General features: G+C 37.3%; 2 long non-coding RNA genes across 3 annotated transcripts in view; one reads left to right on the top strand and one right to left on the bottom strand.

The window, feature by feature from the left end:
- Positions 1-21146, bottom strand: part of LOC309658894 — a 202582-nt gene that overhangs the window by 181238 nt on the left and 198 nt on the right. The gene's annotated exons all lie outside the window — the stretch shown is intronic.
- LOC309658877 lies at positions 71-19841 on the top strand. 2 transcript variants are annotated; one of them, XR_014262428.1, is made up of 2 exons: positions 71-7370; positions 14753-19841. It is a non-coding gene; the product is annotated as an uncharacterized lncRNA (long non-coding RNA). The 2 variants fall into 2 exon arrangements; XR_014262429.1 differs by having other exon boundaries at positions 8084-19841.

Genomic DNA, 21146 nt, shown 5'->3' with positions numbered 1-21146 from the left:
ATGGGGATGGGGCAGTCGGGGCAGGCCCGGAACCTAGGGCGCCTCCTCCCAAGTTCAGCCCAGCGACCTGAGCTAGGGACTCGGAGAGGCGCGCCACGGAGGGCGCAGCCGGATCCAACCACCCAGAGGCTGCTCTGGGCGCCGGGATCCGGAGCGAGCCAGCGCTGCTCGGGTGCGGCGGGCTCGACCCGGACCCGGGAGCTGAGGGGTGCGCGCTGGGGTATCGCCAGGAACTTACAGCGTAGACGCGTATTAAACCTGGAAAGCCGAGGACTCTCCGGGCTCCGGGTCTTCCTGGCAACTTGCGCGCCGCAGGGCTGGGGACTCTGCGGACGGGTCCCGGTCTGTGACCGCAGATGCCCTTGGAGCAGCCTCCGCCGCGCCTGCCAGGTTCCAATGTTCCATCAGAGGCTTTAGCTAAGTTTTGGACGCCTCTCAGAACTCTGGGACCCCGGATGTTTAGACTCGATTACACATGATGAATGACCTCTCATTGAGATGATTCAAGTTGGGGATATAATTTTTACAAACTTAAGAATTATGTTTAGGAAAGTTATTTAATGACATGGGGAAATGCTCATATTTTTAAATGGAAAACTCAGTTTGCAAAATCACATAGAAATTCGGATGTCAACTGTGAAAATAAATGTATAAAGGCATTTTAAAAATGGAAAGAAATGTACCAAAACATTTACAGTAGCTATGGTGATGGAATAATGGATTTTTGTTTTCTTTGTAATTTTCTGATCTCCCAGATGTTCTACATTGAGCATGTAAGTATTTTATAATCAGGACAATGTTGTTTTAAAACTCAATGCTTTTTGCATTAGAACTTCAAAGAACTTTTTTATTTTAGTGTAATAGCTCCAAAATTAACTGCAAATTAATAATAGTATTCTCTTGGTTTTCTTAGGGGCTAGTGCCATGACTTTCGAGACAAGATTTTACTTGGGTAAGCAGATAGGATTCCTATATATAACTAAGTGTAGATCTCAAATTACCCTGGAACCTTCCAGTGTATACAAAGAGTAACCACCACTTTTGAGGGTTGGGCAGAACACTTCTGAACTATTTTGATGTTTCAGCCCAGTGAAGGATCTAATGGCTTTCCTTATCACCTCCACCCCACATAAAGAGGGAGTCCCCCTTTCGTAGCAAGCTAAGGGTATCAGAGGGCTTATGCCTGTATTTATTCCTTTTGATTCAGATCTAGTACAATGTCTGGTGTATAGTGATTTCTCAATAAATATTTGTTGAGTGAGTGAATGTGTCTACTTTCTTAAAATTTTATTGGGAAGATTAATACAAATAAAGAAAAGTGCACAAAATGTAAATGTAGAAATCAACGAATTATCACAAAGCAAATGCAGCTAGAACCCCACCCATCTAAAGAAATGAAATATTCACCAGCTCTCTAGAAACTCCTCTTGTACCCACTCCCAACTACTATCACTTTCTTCTCCCTAAATTAACCACAATCCTGACTTCTTCCAATATGGTTTAGTTTTGTTTTAACTTTGTGTGAATGGAATCTTATGTATTCTTTTGCTCAAATTTGTTTGTGAAATTCATCCACGTTTTTGGGTGTAGCTATTTTGGTTCATAGCACAAGCTAGGGGTCGATTTTTTTTTTCCATATGAATTCCACTTGTCTCAGCATAATTTATTGAAAAGTGTCTTCTTTACTTACTGCTCTGTAATGCTACTTCTGTCATGGAACAAGTGTCTCTACATGCATGCGTCTGTTTGTGGGCCCTCTTTTCTGTCCCATTGGTATATTTGTCTATCTTTGTGCCAATACCACATTGTCTTAATGAAAATAGCCTTATAGTAAGTCTTCATATTTAGTAGTACAAGTCTCAGCACTTTGTTCAACAGATTTTTGGCTATTCTTGACCCTTTCTGTGTTCATATAAACTTGAGAACCAGCTTGTCAGTTTCCATAAGCTGGGATTGTGATTGGAATTGCATGGCCTGTATACATCACTTTGGAAAGACTTGGCATGTTTGTAATATTGAGGCTTCCAGTTTATGAATGTGTCATAGTCCTCCATTTATTTAGATCTTCTTTAATTTCTCTCAGTAAGATTTCATAAGGTCTTACACATATTATGTTAGATTGATTTCAAGGTGTTTGGTTTTTGTTTTTGTTTTTTGCTATTATAAATTATATCTTTTTAAACACATATTTTCCTGTTTTTTGGTATTACATCATAGTAAAATAAATTTTGTTTATTAATCTTGAATAGACCAGTTTGTTAAACTTATTAATTCTAATATTTTATCTGTGAATTATTTAGGATTTTCTACAGAGACAACTATATTATTCATGAATAATGACAGTTTTACTTCTTCCTTTCTAATCTTTATACCTTTTATTTCTTTTTCTTGCCTTATTGCATGGCCAGGACCTTCAGTACAAAAAGAAGTGACAATAGGGTGAGTCCTTGTTTTCTGGATTCAATTTTGCCCCCAAAAGGGTACGTTGAAGTCCTAAACCCCAGTATCTATGAATGTGACCCTATTTCCAAATAGGGTTTTTTGCAGATGTAATCAAGTTAAGATGAGATAGTACTGGAGTAGGTTGGCCCTACTGCAATATGACTGGTGTCCTTGTAAAAAGAGGAGTGACAAAGACACACAGAGGAAGACACCATGTGAAGACCCTAGGAAACTAATAATAAACTTGTCCGTCCTAATGCCAGAAGGAAAGCTTTCAATATTTTATAATTAAGTCTGATAGTTGCTGAATGTTCTTTTGGGTGGGGATATTCTTTTTTGACTTAAGAAAATTCCTTTTTTGGTCCTAGGTTGTTAAGAGGTTTTATCATGAATTTAATCAACATCATGTATTGAAATCAATGAAAATAATCAGATGATATTCCCTTAATCTGTTAATGTGGTGAATTGCATTGATTTTTAAATCTTAACCTATCCTTGCTTTCTGGAATATGCCCAACATGTATTGACCTTTTTTATATTGCTGTATATATATATAAAACAAACTTAACAAGAACTGAAAAAAGACATTGCTTCTGAAATGAAGTTCAGGAAAAAAGAAAACAGTAAATAAATTGATTCTGGCTTTCCAGTTCAGACCAAGCAAATCACCAACATTCCATTTTTATGTTAATGGGTAAGTTTGTTATTCTTAAGTTCAGAATATTTGCATCTATATTCACAAATCAGACCAGTTTAAATATTTCTTTTTTGGAATTTCCTGTCAGTACTTTTTTTTTTAATCAGGGTTATTCTAGCACCTTAACATGAATCGGCAAATGGTAGGTGTTTTTTCTGTGCTCTGAAAAGACTTGTGAAAGATTGCCATTATTTCTTCCTTGAATGTTTCTTACAAGCCATCTGTGCCCAGAGTTTTCTTTATTGTAAAGTTTTAAATTATAGGTTTAATTTTTTAAATGGTTGAAGGATTATTTAAATTTTCTATTCTTCTGTCAGTTTTTACATGTATATTTTGAGGAATTTGCTTCATTTATATTTTAAAATTTACTTACATAAAGTTATTTAATGTATCTTTTTATAATTTTGTAGGTCTGCAGGACTTATAGTCAGGTCTTCTTTTTTCATTCCTGACATTGGCTATTTATTTTTCTTTTTTCTTCAACAGCTCCATCAATGGAGCTGATGATTATATGTTTGGTTTGATTTTATTTCATTAGTTTATGTTCTTAACTTTATTTCCTTCCTTCTCTTTCTTTGAGTTTAATTTCCTATTATTTTCTATGTCCTTGAAGTAGGTTCTTTTTTTTGCACTTAGCAGTATGCATTTATATTTCCTCCATGTCATTTAATGGCTTAGTAACTCATTTGTTTTTATTGCTGAATAACACTCCATGGTATGGTGTACCACTGTTTATCCATTCACCTACTGCTTCCAAGTTATGGAATTATGAAGTTGATTGCTTCCAAGTTATGGAATTATGAATAAAGATGCTATTAACTCTGTGTACAGGTTTTTGTATAGGTATAAGTTTTCAACTCCTTTGGATAAATACCTCTTAGAGTGATACCTGAATTGTATGGTAAGAGTATGTTTCATTTTGTAAGAAACTGCCAAACTGTCTTCCATAGTGGCTGTACCATTTTGCATTTCCACCAGCAATAAGTGAGTGTTCCCGTTCTTCCACATCCTTGTCAGCATTTGGTGTTGTCAGTGTTTTGGATTTTAGCCATTCTAATAGGTGTGTGTGTCAGGGGCAAGTATTTTAGCTCTCAGTGTTGTGTAAGCCAAATTCTTCTTTTTATTAATCCATGAATAACAACATTCCTGAGAAGAAAGAATCCTGAAAACTAAGACACAAGAACTTAGGTTATTTTTTTCAATTTATTTAAACTAAAAACAAAACCAAAAAAATAGATACCCATTTCTCCCATCCCTAACTGCCACCTCTGGCAGTCACCATCTGTTCTCTGTATGAGCTTAGTTGTTTTTTTTGTTTGTTTGCTTGCTTCTTTTTTTTTTTTAAGATACCACCTATAAGAGATCATATGGTACTTGTCTTTGTCTGACTTACTTTCCTCAATTCATCAATTTTTTTAGCCTTTCTTCTTTTATTGCTCTATGTGCAATTAAAATGATAAAATTCCCCATAAGAAGCACAACTTTAGATGCTTTCCACATCTAAAGTTTTGATATGTAGTATTTTCATTATCATTCTGTTAAAAATATTTTCTAATTTACACTTTAGAAAAAGGCCGTGTTACTTAGAAGTGTAGTACTTTATTTCCACAACATAACATTTTAAAAATCTTTTTGTTAGTGATTTCTAGCTTAGTTGTATTGTGGTGAGAAAATATACTTTTTATTATCTCATTCTTTTAAAACATATGGAGAGTTGGTTTATGACATTGGATCTGGTCTGTTTTTTGGGGGAAACTGTTTCCCGTGTATTAAGTGCATTCTGTCCTTGCTGGACTCAATATTCTATGTATTAGATCAAGTTTGTCAATCCTGCATTTCATATCGCTATCCTTATTGACTTTTTATCTGCGTGTTATAAGGGTTATAAAAGTTACTATAGGAGTGCATTAAAATCTCTCATTATGACTGCAGATAGTCTATTTCTCCTCATAGATCTGTAAATTTTTCTTTATGTGTTTTAAGGCAACTTTATTGAGTGCAAAAAAATCCAATATCATTTTTCAATAAATTGAATTTTTTTGTAATTATGAAGTGTTGCTGTTTACTTCTAGTAATGTTTTTTGCCTTAAAGTCTGATAGTGCTATAACTCACCATCTTTCTTTTGGCTACTGAATGCCTGGTTTATCTTTTCCTATGATTCTACTTTCAATCTATCTGTCCTTATAGTTTAATATATTTCTTGTAAATAGCATAAATTGTTTTTCTAATGAAGTTTGGTCATCTTTACCTTACGTAGAATAGGTAGCCTGTTTACACTTAATGTATTTACTTAATATGTTTGTATTTAAATCTAATGTCTTCATATTTTATTTCTATTGGTACCCTGTTTTATGTTCCTATTTCTCTCTCTTCTTGGCTTACTCTGAGCTGATGGAACAGATATTAGTATTCTGTATTCCTCCTCTACTAGTCTGACATTTACTCATCCTTTTAATACTGTTTCAGTAGTTTTACTAGAGATTACAACATGCAGTCTTGATTTTTCTAAGCCTAGTGTTACCTGTTAGTCTTACTCTCTTTCTGGATAATGTAAGCCCTCGGGACACTTTACTTCTATTTGCCTTCTCTGCAGTTGTATGCAGTTCTTCTCATGTATTGTATTCTTACCCCCACAACACATAAAAATCAGTATTGCCTAATAAAATCTTACACATTCAGATTGATCCGCACATTTACATTACCTTTGCTCTTCATTACTTCCTGTATATCTAACTTTATACACTGACCATTTTTCTCCTGCCTGAAGAACTCCATTTGGTATTTCCTGAAGTGCTAGTCTGCTGAGGAGAAGTTATTTTATTTTTATCTGGAAATGTCATTCCTGAAGGATATTTTTGTTCAGTATAAAATTACTTCCTTTCAGCAGTATGCATATGCCATTTCTTTTGACTTCTAGTTTCCATTATCTCTACTGAGAAATCTGCTCTTACTCCTTTGGAAGTAATCTATCTTTTCAAAATCTGAATGATTTTAATATTTTTCTCTCTATATTAGATTTTTAAAGCAGTTATACTAGAATTTGCTTAAGCGTAGATTTCTTTCTATTTATCCTGCTTGGGATTCATAAGGCTTCTTAATTCTGTGACTTGATGTCTCTTACCAGCTTTAGAAAACTCTCAGTCATTAACTATGCAAAAGTCACTTACAATCAGTGTTACTACAAAATACAGTTACTTTCATTTGTGTGCATTCTTTATGGTCTTTTTCACATGTTTCAAAAGCACTTGTGTGATATAATCTTAGTGTAAATTGTATAATTAAAATTACTGATAAAATGTAAGATTAATATAAAATGTATACATTATGTATTGCATGTATGTATTATAAAAAGGATTAGCCAGTCTGTTGGCAGTTATCTTTTGTAGTGTCAAAATAAGCAGTGGAGGTATATATTTATAGCTTGCCACTTTTGTTGTAGTTTTGATTCATCACAAAGAAAGAGTGCTTTCGAGTGTGAAATTTCACAATTATCTAACTTAAAGAGTGCTTACTAATGATTTATGAGTACCAGAGACTACAGTTTTATCATATTTAGGTTTTTTTCTAGTATATCATAAGGAAGTTTTACATTTCTGCTGCTTTTAACATAAATGTGGCTCTCAAAGCTACATTTCAGTGTCATTCAACCCTTTATGTTTTGTCCACTGTGTTAACTTTTTTCCTCATTTATAAATAATGCCTTAGTTGAGTCAAATATTACCTTCCCTCAAATTACAATGAAACTTTGCTAAATTAAATTCATGTTTAGCAAATAAATGCCTAAGGCTTTTGTTGATTATAGCATTTGAATGGTGAGTTTTTGCCTGGAAAATTTCTTTCAAGTGTTAAGATGAGGGTGCAGTCACCTTAGATCACAGAGAGGCACTGGGGTCTGGCTAGGACTCAGTATTGGAATGAAATTACTGGACCTCTCTCCATCTTTAATGTGCATAGCACGTTTTTTTCTAGAGCTACTTATTTACTCAAAGGTTCTCCCTTCGTGGACTGCCCATGCCAAACTTCAGTGAAAAAGTCTTAAAGGAGTTAAAAAGTAATCTTGCCTTTATTTGCTAACCAGGATGCCCCCATTCGCACCCTCCCAGACCTCCTTCGCCAACCAGAAGAGAAGCAGTAGCACTGACTTTTGTTGACACTTACGCACGCTAGGCACTGGGGTACAAAAACAAAGATTCGAAGATGCATGGTTCCTGCTCTCAAGGATCTTCAAAGGTAGGATGAGTATATGAAATGGGTTTAAACTATGTAAAGTGACTTTTCTTTCATGCCAATCAATGTCCCTGAGAGTATGAGGTGGAGATTCAACCCACTGAGAAAGACTGCAGAAGGGAAATCTCACCTTCATTGAGTTCCTACTATGTGCAAGACACTTGCTTACAATATCCCCTTTAACCCTGTGAGCTAGGGTTGTTAGGAACAGATAAAACTGAGGAATTGAAGTTCATCTGAAACTTTAATATGCCTGTTTCTATGAATTTCGAGTGTGAAATTTCACAATTATCTAACTTAAAGTCAGTGGTCAAAAATGGTTACTTTAGGGAACATAGAAGCATAGTTGAGTTTGAGTATGATGACTGGGAAGGGAGGAGAAGTGGAGAGCCAGTGAATATGGTTCTTGCAACTTAAAGTGAAATAGGAGGTTGATTGAACACTGATTATATTCCAAAAATTAGGGAAAATCTATTTACTTGAGAGAACTAAAGTTGAATGCTATGAAACCCTAATGATTCCTACTTCATCCTGCATTGACCTGAGTGCTAGAGGTGTCTACGTCGACAGGCAAGTCGACAGGCAACCTTTTAAAAAATTCTTTGGAGGCAATCTGTTATTTAATTGATCTGCATATTTATGTTCGCTCCTATTCACAGTTATTTACTATTCACCAAGGCTGCCAACTTTTACAGTTTGTTCCTAAACCTTTGCAGATAGATGTGTTTTATGTAACAGTTACGGAGTCCATTAACATGAAGCACTAAAGCACAAAAAAGAAATGAAAGAGATTTATAAGCATATGAAATGCCCTCACCAGAGACAGTTGAAATAATAAATCCAAAGTCAAAGGAACATTTGTGAAGTTACTACAAGCAGATTTATCTACTTCAATACATGTTTTGTGGGACTGAATCATACCATCTATTATGCTTAATTTAAAAGGTAAAATATACAAATTGACTCTCATTTATTGGTTTAACGATATCTCACTGTATTTAAGGAAACCTTACTATTGTAGAAGAGAGAAATCTCACTTTAAATACTTCTCTGTCATTTGCATTCTTGGTGATAGAACGTGCCTTAATGATTTTTCTTTAAAAATTGGAAATTTGGGAAAGCTTAAAATATTTGTATTTTTAAGTGACATTAAAAGACTTCCAGCACTACTGTTTCACAAAAATACCCAGTTATGAGCCCAAGTGCTGGTAGCAACAGTAGTCTAGAGGGCAACTTTTCCTTGGCTGCAACTTGAGATATAATTAGTATCTTCAGAAACAACATCATCCCCCCCACCAAAAAAAAAGTTGGCAAAGTAAAATGGTGGCATCTATTTCCTCGTTAAAACATCAGATTGACAAAGTCCATGTACTACTCTGTTTCAAAAAGTTCCAGCTCTTTTAAACACTGGCATTCTTATCATTTTGTGCGTTCAGTGCTGGCCACTGGCTAACAGTGTCTGCATGGATTTCTCCTTGAATATCTTTCTTCCATCAACTGATAAGCCAGTCTCTCCTAGGATTTCTGGTGAAGAGCACTGCTCAAGAAAGAAAGCTGGTAGTACATATTTGAAATTGTTGCAGACAACGTTCCTTCTCTTCTTGTTCAGTTTGTTTGTTTCTATTTGAAGGTAAGTCTAAAGGCTACTTACTGAGCTTTCAGGTTGAGATGGCCCCGGCACCAGAGTGGGAGTTTAATATGCTTTCCTTGGAGAAGAAAGACACTGACATTGTAAATCTAGCCTGTATTTGCTGTCGTAGGGCTAATCCCTGGCCATAAAATTAGAGTCAAATATAAAATAAACGGCAAGCCACTGTTTTCACATCAATCTATACAAACAAGCTAATGTATTATTTTAGGAGTGAAAACAAAATTCTTAATTGCTCCTTAAACATGTGGTAAAATTCCTGTATGTACAAATTTATTTTTACAATAAAAATGTTAAAATTCAAGAAAAGAGAAGGAAAAAATCATCAAAGTCCTAATCTCCCCAAATAAATACCTTTAATGCTTTGTTGTTTTTCCTTTCAGTCTTTTGGTTATTCTGCTCATCCAACTTTACATTTTATTTTTTCATTGAGTTCAATTAATACAATGGTCTCTGGGATGTCTTTTATGATGATCTGTAAGTTATGAGTTTAAAACACGTTTTTGGAAGACATAAGATGGTTTACAGAAATGAAAAACTGTTAAGTATTGTCTCTCCTGCCACAGCAAAATTGTTCAAAAGAAAAGATTTTTGAATCTTGTAACCACGGCACAGTCATTTTCAAAAGTAGCAACTGAAAATCGAATTTGAAAAGGAAGTGGGAAGAAGGAAAAAGAATCCCCAGCCCAGGCAAGCACAGGTGTGGAGAGTCGCGCACTTCTCAGGTAAGCCCTGCACGCTCACCTGCTCTCCGGATGATACCAGCTCCTTGCAAACCTCAGCGCTCCCTCTGTGCTGCTGCCACCGACCAGGCCCAGCTTTAATCCAGCGCCTCTCAACTGGACAGATAAGAATGGTGATGGCTGGGGAAGGGAAACAACTCCGTGCAGGGCTGGCTCTGTCACCAGCAACCTGAAGGGGAGCGGCCCCTCAGGGCTGCCAGGAGGGCACTTCCCCGCAGGGGTGGCCACACTCAGTCTGTTCTCAAGCATAAGCCAGGTGAAAGTTTTGAAATAAGGGAGAAGGGAGGATTTTTACCTCTCTTTCTACGAAGGGCCCATCATAAACTGATTTGAATGATCTGAAAAGCCCCTAAGATTTCCATTCAGTGAGGGAGCATGCCAGAGACACTTGAAAACTATGACGTTTTCAGTAACAGGAGCCAATAGAGTCCTTTGAGGCTTAATGTAGGTCCTGGAATTCTAGACTCTTGTGGCTTGGTGGGGCTTTTTGAAGGTAATATTTCTGTTATGAGTGGATGACTTTTAAACTACAATTTAAAAAAACTGAGGAGCTTATTCATTTCATTATGAAGTGGTTACTGAAAAGTCCTGCCTTCAACTACAGTAGTGCAAAAATCGTTTTTCAATTTTTCTGAATTCCAAGAAAAACAGCGGGAAATTATTAATCACAATGATGGTTGTGTTTGCCTTGTTAAGAAGATTGGTATTGAACTTGGAATTTCTGTATCATCACTGAATCCTTAATTATTGTGTCAGTTCTGAATTTACCTCCTGTGTGTGATGGATTGTTTAGTGACAACAGATACTGTCCCCCTGCCCCTCCCCCATGCCCACATCCCAGGAGGCACTCCCTGTTTTAGTGTGACTTTGGGGCTCATCTCATCCAGAGGTAGTGTCCATTTCTCCACTCCCTTGAATTTGGACTGGCCTTGTTTGCTTTGACCAATAGAATGTGGTGAAAGTGAGGTGGTTTGAGTTCCTACATGGCCTTGCAGTGCTGCCCGCACTTTCCAGAGCACTGGGAGAGATGGGTCTCTCTCAACCCGAGGCAATGAATCTAGCCTACAGGAGACTGAGAGACCAATGGAGCAGAATTAGGCAACCACAGCCAGTACCAACTACCAGACACATGAGGGAGGCCAACTTAGACTGCCCGCCCAGCTAACCAGCTAGCTGCATGCAGCTGTGTGGGTGAACAAAAACAAGACCAGCAGAGGAACTGCCCAGCCAACTCACAGAAGAATGAGAGATAATAAGTTGTTGTTTGAAGGCACTAAGTTTTGGGGGTGATTTGTTATGCAGTAATAGATAACTGATACAACCCATCAAACCTTTTAATCTGCAATTATGATATAGGAGCTCATTTGCTTAAGGGAATCCTTTGTAATTCCTCTGCAATTTTCTGTTGTTCCTCAGGTAGAGAGACAGGCTCCCTGTGTAAGGAAAGCTATTTACTTTCTTCCTCTTCTTCTTTTTTTTTTTTTTACTATTTTAAAAATTGAAGTATAGTTCATTTACAATGTTGTTTTAGTTTCAGGTGTACAGCAAAGTGATTCAGATATATGTATATATATTATTTTTCAGATTCTTTTCCATTATACGTTATTATAAGATATTGGATATAGTTCCCTGTACTATACAGTAGGTCCTTGTTGTTTATCATTTTATATATAGTAGTGTGTAAGTCCAAACTCCTAATTTGTCCTTCTTAATAAAAGAATACTCCAATCTTCCAAGGTTAGTAATAGAGAGAGAATGTCATGTAGGAAGGGCTACTCCTCCCCTTCTCTCTCATCACTGTCACCACCTTAGCATGGATACAGACCCATTGCCAGGGAAAGCTGGACCTACACACACACACAAACACACACACATGCACACACACATACACATGCACGACACACATATATACATATATAAAACCCAAGGTCACAGAGCTAATGAGGGTGGATCTTGCATTCAGGCCCAGCAGACTGGCTCCGGAGTCTGTACTGTTAACAACTGTACTCCACTGTCACAGAGAGTCATGTATGGTGTCTCCTAGATGTGGCTATCTTAGGAGCCCCTTAGGTACCAAACCATTCTAGCAGATTCCCTGCTGCATTAACTCCTTATCTATCTCCCAGCCTGCCTCCCTGGCCAGACACTGTTTTCCCTCCACCATCCAGGAACATCCTCCTGTCTAGACTCCCAGAACCCAGGCCTAAAGGTGGGAACTCCTTCATCCCAGATGAGTAATGTGGGGAGTTCCCATTCCCTTTAGGGTGGGGTGGATATTGCAGATGCCTCACTCAACACCCTTTCTAACTTCCCTCTAGTGTTCCTTCTTGTTCTGGGAGGCTGGAATGCTAAAACTACATTCCCCAAGACTCCCTTGTAGGTAGTCTCAGCATGTGACCTGTCTTTCACCAAGAAGACACACTGCTTAGGATTAGGAGACAGAGATGACCAGTGTGAGTAATGGCTCTGCAAAGAGAGATCAAATCTGACAAGTGTCATGAGTGAGGCACCTGGACTTCCTGGTTCAGCTTTGCTGGCGGTTTTGGAATCCATCCCTGGTGTCCAGGGTGTGGCAAATGGCAGTGGCAGGGAAGTTTCACGAACAGTCCAGTGCAGTGATTGGCCATTTCTCGCGGTTGCTTTGGCACTCGCTAACAACCAAGCCCAGTTCTCTAGCCTCTCCAGAAATTCCATAAAATACCTAATACCCGGTTCAAATAGCAAATGTTGGGTCAGGGCTAGGCTGAACCAGCAACAAAAAGTCGACCCACAGAGACCTCAGGTCTTACCAAAAATGAGGGAAAGAATCCACATCTGGAGAGCAAGATCAAGTTGGTTGAAGAAGAAAAGAAGCCAGGATACCAGGTCCAAATCGAGCTATCGAGACAGCATTTAACTGAGTCAGGAACCCTGGCCTCCTACCACAGGCTTGCCATATACTCATTTTAGTGGCACAATATATAGGACATGTCTTAAATATAATCGGTGACCTTTTCCCCCTGCGGCATGAGGAAATGAGGAATGATATCTCCTACCCAGATATCAGAGAGGTTTTTAGAGATTATTCTTTGGATTTCTCACCTTAAGAATGAAATAACTTTCACTCTGAATAAGCTAACGTCAGATCAAGAATTCATTTTGGTTTAAGATATAAAATGAGTCAAAGGTAATTTGTTTCAGTCAGCCAGTATATCATTAAAAAATGTTTCCATTCCATGTGTTACTTTATAAGTAAGATAAAGTAGAGCCAATGGGAAGAAACAAAAGCAAACCAAAGTTAAGTTATTGCTTCTGATGAGGTAAACCCTGTCCAGAGGAATTGTCAAGGACCAGCTTTTCTCTGATTGACAGGTGGGGGTGGGGTTTTGGGAGGGGAGGGAACCTTATGGGGTGAAGGAGTGTACTGCTGCAAAACACAGCTTGTTTGTCTAGGTGTAGCACTGAACCACAGCTCAATCCCCATGGCATCCACCTTGGGAGAAGCCCAGGCACTTGACCAGCAGTGAGGGATCTTTTTACATCATGCCTGGCATTGGCTGCATCTCCCTGAAGGGAGAATGCCCAGACTTTGAGAATGTCATTCCTTAGGGCTTCCCCTTTACCCTCTTTGCCCATAACAGTGCAACAAATATGCTTTAAAACAACAATATATTTGACTGAAGATTTTTCATAAACTCTTTCCTCTTGCCCAAATTCTTCTAGCTAATTCTGAGATGCCATTTGCAATGCCCAGTGGCCCAGGTATCTGACACTGACTCTTTTAACAGGTCTCTTTGTGAAACTTAGAGGGGGGAGACCTAAGAGGAAGTGCAGGGTGTTACAGATGACAGTCGTTTGGCACTTTCCACATTTTAATTCCTACTTCTTTAATGAACAGGCACTGAAAAAGTCATTGCTTTGAGGGACCATCTTCTTTCAGTTGTTCACACGAGGAGCCATACATGTTAACTGCATGACTGTAGATTGCAGTGGCTTTCAGCTGTCCTACAGAAATCTACAGATTAATGTGCATCTAGAATATTATAATATAGACTTTGATTGTTTATGTAAAATATAAAAGGGGACTGATCAGGTTTTGTTTATATCAAACACTCAATAAAATGTCATTGATTGATTATTTTCAACTTTTATTACTACATATATCAGTGTCAGGGTTTTTTCCTGGAACCGTCTCTCCCGTTATTTGTTTGGTTGCCCTTTAAGGGGGATTTAGTCTACATTTATCCTTTTTCCACCTAGTCGTTTCTATTTTCTCTGTTGGAAGTTGAAACGTATAATATCACGTACAGTAAATTAAAGTTTTTCTGTTCTCTCCTCCTTTTTTAAACATTCCTTCCCTTTAAAATTTGGTGCCTCTGGTTATTACCTCATGGTTTTATCTGATATGGCTACTTTAGCTGATTAGAGTGGTTATTTATATTAAAAGTATCATAGTTATCTTTATCATATAATCTTGAATTATATACTTTACAAAATTTGTGCAATGTTTTTAATGGAGTAGAAAAAAATCACAATAGAGCTTCCTAGATGATATAACAGATTGAACACATTTGCTTAATTTTGCTCCCTCCTGAAACCCTGTGAAAACTACAGTAAAGTGATTTAAAATAAAAGACAAACTCATCAGGGCCAGGTGGATGCAACAGGAGATAACAACAACAATTTTGCAAATTGGAAAGCAGATGTACAGCAGGCATCTTTAAAAATGCAGGAAACTAAATTCTAAACCTGGACTGGAGAAAGTGGAGAACCAACCTGATTTCTATGCACAGTCGGTCCTCAGAAGGCAGTGCAGGGACTTCTGGAAGAGCCAGCCCCCTCCCAGCCCCGCAGTGCACTGGAGGTTTCTTCCCTGCAGAGAGGAAACTGAGGCTATCTGGATTGGCGGGTGCCAGGCAGTGCTAAGGGCAGGGCTACCATATCAAAACAGGGAAATTAAGCAAATGTTTGTGCTCTGAATGATGATTCAGCTTTTTTTCATATTTAACTCTCAGAATACAGGAAGCCAGATGTTGACCTTCTAGGCAGGAGAAAGAGAAAAGTATTCCAGCTGGAAACTGCCCAGCCCTAGGGGAAAGACCTAAACCTACTGACATCCAAAGTTCTCTAACAAACAACCTCAGCCAGATCATTTTACAGTGAAGTGCAATATGGATAAGCCCAAACCAAACATCTCAAAACTTCCAATCAGGTTCCCCATATTAAACATAAGTAGACAGTCAAGGATTGCCAGATATCTGCGGGATGTCATGAACCTTGAAGGTAGAAGCTAAAATGAACCAACAGGGAAAAAGGCAATTTGGAGAAATCGGAAGCAGTGCAGAGAAAAGAAAACAACAAAACAAAACACTAAAAAGATCATTAATATCCTCAGAGAGTTAAGAAGATACTGCATTTAGGAAACAAATGCTATTAGGCAAAAACAAACAAACAAACAAACCAAAACCCCTGAAAACCCAAGCACTTTTAAAGAACAAAAACCAGTTTTTAGCAATTAAAAGCATAATAGCAGAAATGGTATTAGGGTTGGAATTAGAAATATTGAAGAGAAAGTTGAATAAATTTTCTGGAAAATAAAGAAAAAAAGACAAAGAAGGGGAAGAAAGCATCAAAAAAAGTTCAAAAAAATTTCCCAGAATTGAAGAACATGAATCTTGACTTAATGGGCCCACTAGATGTCCAGCATCACAAATCACAGTGCTCCACATCAAAGGACGTCATGCAAAAATTTCAAAATAGGAGTAAGATTCTACAAGTTTCAAAAAAGGAAAAACAAGTCGTGTGCAAAGGATCAGGGATCAGAATTATTTCAGACTTCTCACCTGCATCACTGGAAGCTAAAAGACAATGGAGGAATGACTCCAAACTGCAGGAAAATTATTTCCAGCCTGGAATGCATTGTCAGCCAAAATATCAACCAAGTGTAGAATAAAGACATTTTCAGACATGAAAGTTCTAAAGAATTTTACCTCCCATGCACTGTTTCTCAGGAAGCTCCTGGAGACTGTGTTCCACCAAAGCAAGGGAGTAAATAAGCCAAGAAAGAGGAAGACATGGTACACAGTGCTCGGAGCTGGATCACGGGAGCTGGTAGACGGGAGTCCTCAGGATAAATGGAAACAGGAGGACACCTGCACACCAGGTGAGTAGTGAAAACAGTCCTGACTGGAGCAGCGTGACTCAAGAAGTAGAAGTGGTCCTTTATGCTTTCCTTTTTTCCTCATGAGCCTGTTAGAGGCTCTGTCGCATCAAGACAAGGGAGTACATCAAGCATGAGACCAGGAGACCCGGAATCTAGACTTGGAGATCGGCAAAGGCAGGTCAAGGATGACAGCCAAGGGAGAGTGGAGAGTTCCAGGAGGGAGGTCTAAAGACAAAAACCAAAACCAAATCTATAGATAGATAGATAGATTATAGCTATAACTATGTCAGTAAAATGTTTTAAAAGGCTTTTGGAAGATGTCGAAGGAATGAATAAGAAACTAAGCAAAGAAAGTAAGCAAATGAAAAATAAAGGCAATTATTAATTTCAGGAAAAACAAAGATTATACAACGTTGAATATATTTAAACAAAAAGTGTACTATAATGACACAGAGTGGATGTGAGCTGTGAAACAGTTGGATGGTGGTGTAAGAAAACTAAACCCTCAACAACCGTAAGAGAAAGTCAGGTGATGATGTCTAAAACAAGGGAAGCAAAGATAGCATAATTTTATATTTAGTATTGCTACATAGTATTTAGGAGTGAAGTGTCATGATGCTTCCAACTTTTTAAATAATTTATCTAAAGTGTATGTATAGTTTTATATGTATATATTTATTTGACATTTTTTTCATAATGAAAAATTAGGGATAAAAGTCTATGATATAGAAAATGACGATGTATAAACACTGGAAGCAACAGATCAGAGAGGAGCTCCCGGAATACGGAGACTAGGGCTGTGGTGAGAGGCAGGTCAGGGGCTGGTGTTTTTTGGTGAGAAGGCGTTTATTTGTTACTTTTTGACACTCTAAGCTATGAGCCTGCCTCACTTAGAAAAAATTTAAAATTTGTTTAAAAAGGAAAGGAAAAAAGGACTCACAGTCCAATTACATTCTACCCCTACTAGTTTCATAACCATGGGCAAGTCCTTATCCATAGAAGACCGTGGGGTTCTGAACTATTATATGAAAAAAGTTCAACTACACCCTCTACTTCAAGTCAAAACTGCTGATTCTTTTATCAGACACAAGCTTATTTGTTTATTTAAACTTTGTCTTTCTTCATTACTTTAAATTTTTTACGTCTAAAACTTTTTCCAGATTATCAAATTTTGTTGAATAGAAAAATAATTCTTAATAAACATTACAAAAAGGATTTAGCTGTTTGTCACAAAAATGTGCACTTAGACTTGAGTTTATCGTCTTCACTGTCAACAAGAAACCTGGTCTTCCTAGATTCCTGGTCTCTGACATGGAAAAAAATATGGAGCATGTGTAACAAAAATAGCTCAAATGTAGAATCACTTGGGGAATAATTTGGACTTACATAGTTAAACGAAAAATCTCCAAAGTCATATTTGCCAGAATTACATCCAAGAACAACGTTTTATTTAGCAACTAACTGAGATGAATAGCAGCTTCAGTAGCTCTAAGCAAAGGCGCTATTCATCAAATTTAAGGACACAGGCAAAGGAAATTGATTCATTTCTGGACCTGATTGAGTTTCCACAGTTAGATGCATTGGAGGGAGACAGGGCCTGAATGCTTCAATTCTGTGGTCATTGCCTGCATGTAATCTGGTCTGGAACACCCCACCCTTGTGTCCTCAAGTCCAACCAGGCTCCCCCCATGGAAGAGGCTCTTATCTCCATGCCACTTTTAGAATAATCAATGAGATCTTTAATAAATATCTGAGATCTTTCAACGGAAGTACAGCTTTCTCTCAGGAGATGCCGGTGTGCCTGAAACAGCAGAAGCATGAAATATTGGAATACCTTGTGAAAGGGAGGGCCTTGCGCTTAGTCGGTGCTCTATCAATGCTTATTAAATCAATTGAAGGTCTCATGTTAAACTTATTATGTTTGACACAGTTGTAAGACTTATTTTCACCTCCTCCCTGTCATCCTGAGAGTCTGCTTGGGAGCCAGAAGAGCTTACTGCTGTGGCATGTTATCACTGCCACTTCCATAGTTCTTTTGAGTATTTGAGTCATATTGGCTCAGTGTCTCAGCTCACATCTGGAGGGTAAAGCTCTGTGGAGGGAGGCACCACATCTGTCACCTTCACCCTCACAAGGCACATGGGAGGCGCTTGGAAATACTTGGTAGAGGAGCAGGCTTGGTTCTGCTTTTTCTATTTTCACCACCTAGGAGGTTTGTTTGATGTCAGAATGCTAGGTTCCTTAGTTAACACATTAACTTGGGTTTGTAAGCTTTGCCCTTGGAGTGAAAAGACCTGGGTTTGAGCCCCAATTTGGCCTATTAACTGTGGGACCTCAGACAGTTAAACTCTCTGAGCTTCTGTGTCTTAATCTCTGTAAAGGAGGTGATAATAACACCTTCTTCACAAGATTTTGGTGAGAGTTAAATGAAATTATATATACATGTATATGTATATAAAAATGTATATGTATGTAAAATCTAGTACAGCATAAGTACACAAGAATGTTAAATCTCTTCTGTGCACGGATCAAGCTACTGATGTGTAGTGTAGAACTCCTTGGAAGTAGTAATAAGGGGCTGCAAACTATTTGTGATAGTTCAAAAAGGCTAAGGATTGTTATATTTACTTATTATAATAGCAATGAAAATGTTAAGCTTTTTGGGTATCAACTTGCTGACTCATGCTAGTCAGCGATGTCTCTTGGTACATACATGTCTCAGCTTAATTTAAAATGGGAAAATGAACTATTCAGGTATGTAACTGAGTATAAAAACTCAAAATATGGTTATGGTTATGGTATGGTATGGTTACTTGCAACTACAATGGAAGTTACTCAGAAGCATGTGTTGGTTACTTGGTTACTCAGAAGCATGTGTTTTGGAGCTGGCCCTCAACTCAAGAATTTATGATGAGCTTACAGAATTTGGGGAGCTGAAGTGTTTGCTGCTGGGCACTCCAAGTGTGTTTAGCAATAAAACTAAACCAGTTTCACCACAATAAGAACACACGTGCTGGCTAGACTGAGCTGTTGTAACTTTTCTTGAAACTCATAACAACTACATATGTATAGTTCATGTGAGAGGATTTTATTGCAAATTACTAAATAGCGGATAATGAATAATTTTACCACAGGCTTTTATTACTAGATGGCCAGAATCTCACATTGGCATGAAATGACTATGGCATTCTAAAGCAAAATAGAGTTATATTTATATAGTCCAGATTATTTGTGAAATCCTATAAACTCTCAACTCTCTTGTATTTTATCCTTTAAAATGTTTCAAGAAATTATCAGCTAGTATACTTTGGGGAGATAGTGTAGAGATATAAAATCAGAGAAAAGAGACTATTTACTAGCATCATAAATATGTTATAAAAATCCTAATGATTTCATCATACTTCCTTTGTTTATTACCACATTCTTACCAAATTCCTATGGGACTGCTGATGGTATGAGAGAAAGAAAGAAAAAGAGAGGAAGAGATCTTTTGATCTTTGGGTAGTATTTCCTAACTCCTTTAGCATGCGGATGATTTTATGTTATTTTGTGTTGTTAAGTCAAATTTCCCATTTTCCTTATCTGAACTAGACTGAAGCCAGATTGAAATTTGGGAGGGTATTTTTTACTAAGAGGGAAATTAAACGTTAAGCCATTGCAACCATAAATCCTGTTTACGTTTCCTTAAACTAAAGATGTTTTTACTCCTCCAATCCATATTTTTATCATTACTCTGTTGAATATATTGTGAAAATCTGCTCCACAGAAGATAGATATACCACAGGTAACCATGTATCATTTGTGCCTGTTGGGCATTTAAAATACTCACATTTCTGTCACCTGTCCATAAAGAATTTGTGAGATGTATTTTATCTTCCTCTCCGTGGGTCAATTATCTAATGAGACTTGATACCCTAAATAAAATTTTAAGATGTTGCCTACTTATTTGGATAAGAATTATCTATTTTAATTCTTTGCTTGCAAAATGTGAAATAATTAAAAATAGAACTTTGTGAGTACATTTATGGCAACTTGGATCTTACAAAAGTATGAAAGGAAGCTTTCAGTTTTCTTACTGAGTGTACATTTTAAGGACTGTTACCTCAATAGCAATTATGGCTAACATTTTATCACTGTTACATGATATAAATATGTAATAAACAATATCTGACATTGTTTCTACAATAACCCTGTGAAATAGATGGTACAAATATTATCAGCCTTATTTTACAGATAAATAAGCCTCAGGAAACTGAGGCAAGAGGGATTTTAAGTTACTTGCCCATAGTGAAATGGCTAATAAGTACTAAAATCAGGACTCAATCTCTGGTCCTCTTCCTCCTAGTTCTGTATTTCTTTTTCCCTTTTTAAAAAAATGAGGTGAAATTCACATAACATGAAATTAACTATTTTAATGTATGTGATTAAATAACATTTAGTCCATTCACAATACTGTGCAATTATTACCTCTTTCTAGTTTCAAAACATTTTCATCACCCCTAAAGGAAACTCTGTACCCATTAAGCTGGCAACCACCAGCCCCTGGCAACCACTAATATGGTTTCTGTCTCTATGGATTTACCTAAACTGGGTATTTCATATAAATGAAATCATATAATATGTGACCTTTTGTGTCTAGCTTCTTTCACTTAGTATAATGTTTTTGAGGTTCATCCACATTGTACTTCATTCCTTTTTATGGATGAGTAATAGTCCATGTTTTGAATGCACTACAATTTCTTTACTCATTGATGGGTGTTTGTTTGAATTGTTTCCACTTTTTGGTTTTTGTTAACAGTGGTGCTGAGAACATTTGGACATCTGTTCAAATAATGCTAATTATTGTTAATGACTATTTGGATTGTTTCCATTTTGGGGCCATTATGAATAATGCTGCTATGAACATTCATGTTCAGGTTTTTGTGTGAGCATATGTTTGAATTCTCTTGTGTACATACCTAGGAGTGGAAATGCTGGGTCATATGATAATTCTATATTCAACTTTTTGAGGAACTGCCAAACTGTGTTCCACAGCAGCTGTACCATTTTATATTCCCACCAGAAATGTATGAAGGTTCTAATTTATCCACATCCTCGCTGACACTTTTTATTTTCTGTTTTAGTTTTTTTTTTAAATAATAGCCATCCTAGTGAGTGTGAAGTGGTATCTCATTGTAGTTCCGACTTGCATTTCCCTAATGACTAATAATGTTGAACATCTTTTCATATGCTTATTGGCCCTTTAC

This window comes from Balaenoptera physalus (assembly GCF_965194825.1).
Source record: "Balaenoptera physalus genome assembly, chromosome: 3".
NCBI lineage: Eukaryota > Metazoa > Chordata > Mammalia > Artiodactyla > Balaenopteridae > Balaenoptera > Balaenoptera physalus.
The sequence above is the reverse complement of the archived record's forward strand: the minus strand, read 5'-3'. Positions and strand labels throughout refer to the sequence as shown.